The sequence below is a fragment of the Oratosquilla oratoria genome, chromosome 2 (assembly GCF_046742065.1).
Source record: "Oratosquilla oratoria isolate Oo_2021 chromosome 2, ASM4674206v1, whole genome shotgun sequence".
Lineage (NCBI taxonomy): Eukaryota > Metazoa > Arthropoda > Malacostraca > Stomatopoda > Squillidae > Oratosquilla > Oratosquilla oratoria.
Genome location: NC_134778.1, coordinates 85,976,564 through 85,979,063, shown reverse-complemented (window position 1 = coordinate 85,979,063; position 2,500 = coordinate 85,976,564).

Below are 2,500 nucleotides of genomic sequence, written 5' to 3'. Positions count from 1 at the left end.
AAAAAATGTTTTGGCGCTCAGGACATTATAACTAAGTCTATTCCATTCGTTAACCACTTTGTTGGTAAAACGGTTCTTGTCTATTTCCTTCTTAAACCTAATTTTGGTAAAGGTACTAGAGAAAATGGGAGGTTTAAAGAGTATGGATGAGTGATTTTGTACAAATTAGACGAAGGAAAAAATGCTCAGAATAGAAATATTCACAATGGGAAAAAATCTATGAGGGTGAAATTTCTAGCACGATATTTCAAGGTCCTTATAGCATCGTCCACACGGTGCTAGTTTCAAAGCCGCTAGTACTAGCAACTTGCAAACTACCCCTCTACTTGCCCAATGTCAACGGAAAGTTAGTCAACTTGTCTCCAAACTAACCTAGAGTCAACACTTACTTACCTGGTAAGTTGACTTGCATATAGCGCTAGCGGCTACTAAACTAACCTCGTGTCAACGAGGCTTGTGACACTTTGGGAATAAAGAGGAAGAGGAATCATAGGAGTGGATGAGGAGAGCCAGAAGGAAAGGATAGCGGGAGTTTAGAGTGCGTCCACCTTATTCTTTGAGTGGGGACTGGTTGGAACTCCAATCTCAGAACGGTCTGTGACTCTGGTCCATAGAGGTTTCACAAAAAATTCTCACAGGGATAAAGGGAACGTACCTGCCTATACAGACGAATAAAATCGGCTTGCGAGAGTTGGAATCGATTCTTGAAAGGGGATAGCCGATGGGGCATAAGGGTTAGGTTGGAAATGAATACATAACCAGGGTGCATTTATTTATTTATCTATTTATTTATCTATTTATCTATTTATTCATTTATTCACTATTCATTTATTCATTATTTATTTACTTATTCATTTACTTATTTATCTATCTATCTATCTATTTTCATCTGTTTATTTATTTATACAAAATCCAACGTCGAAAGGGAAGACTGTGTCGTCCAGATGAGGAGGGATGACACTACTGGACGTAGCCTCTGGTCAGGACACCTTATTCGTCATCGCAGCGCTCAGTCGGCAGGAAAAAAAGTGTCTATCGATATAACTGATTCAAAGACGAAGGAAAATGAAACTCTTGAGGAGGAGACAGGCATGAAGGTTGGCATTTGTTGTCAAGTAACCGTTGAAGGAGTGGTCGAAAGAGGTAAAGAATTGGTCATTTGGAGCTTCGTCACAGAGGCGGGTGAGGAGGAGGATTAAAGACCGAAGGGTAGAGAGGACATGTGAGTAGAGCTACAGAAGAGTGTAAAACGCAAACGGTGAAATTATACTGTGTTGAGGGTAAACATATACACGCGCACGCACACACACGCACACATACATAGACATACACAGACACATATACGCACAGATAAACACAGACACACAGACACACAGACACACACACACACACACACACACACACACACACACACACACACACACACACACATACACATACACACAGAGGTAAAAAGAGAGAGAGAGTCTTGATACACCTGTGTGTGTCATTTATCATCACACCCCGGTGACATCCATCCCCGCTGTCCGTTCGAATCTAAAGAGAGAGAGAGGAACGTCGATGGAACCAGTGTCGTGATGGGGCTAAAGGGGGAGTGCACGTCGTTAAGGCGAGGGAAGGACACATGATATTGCGTGACGCAATGTCGGTCTCATTCAAGAAGAGGTCTCTGCAGGCCGTAAACACGGAGTGGATAACATCCTCACGAGAGTCTTGCAGAAGGGCCGGGGTTGGTGAAAGCAGATCTAAGGTTTTGTGAATGAAGTGAAATGTGAATTGAAATTCAGCGAGATATGCGGGATAACCTGTGAGGGAAATTTAGAAATTCTTCTCAGCGGATTGAGTTTGTACATCGAAATGTCGTTTTGAATGTGTGTGGAAGGAAACAAGTGCGACATTCTCTGTGGGAAGCTTTGAATATCGTCTCGCCTTGTTCAATGTGTGCATTGAAGAATGATCTGGAATCTGTGAAATGTCCCAGATACTCACAACGGGGCATTGAAATGCGTCCTCACTTGTTGAATGTCTGCACTGGGAAATGCAAACTGTTGATCTTGTTAAAGCATTTAAACACGAATTCAAGATACATTCGAACTCTCAAATTTCAATTGAATTTACTATTCTGCAGATAGACAGATGTGTAGTAATTTTAAAAGGAGCTTGAAATTATGTCAAAACTCGTTGAACTAGTAGTTACTAATTCTATGGAGATAGAAAACAGAAATTGAATAGTATGCTAAACACATTCGTGCATTCAACTTTTGAGTGTTTTTTTTTTTTTTTGTGAATACTGTACGGTTTAGTTATTATGAACAGAACGTTATATCCGAAGAATAGGGAAAGAGAGACAAGGAAACAAGATTACAAATGTCTTCAGAAACAGGTATTAGTGACACTATTTGTATTCTGAAATTCGTATATAGATTCTAATTTTCTTTGTCGGATTACAGTAACCGTTAAAAAAAAAAGACGATGTAAAGGAGTATTTCTGAATACTTGG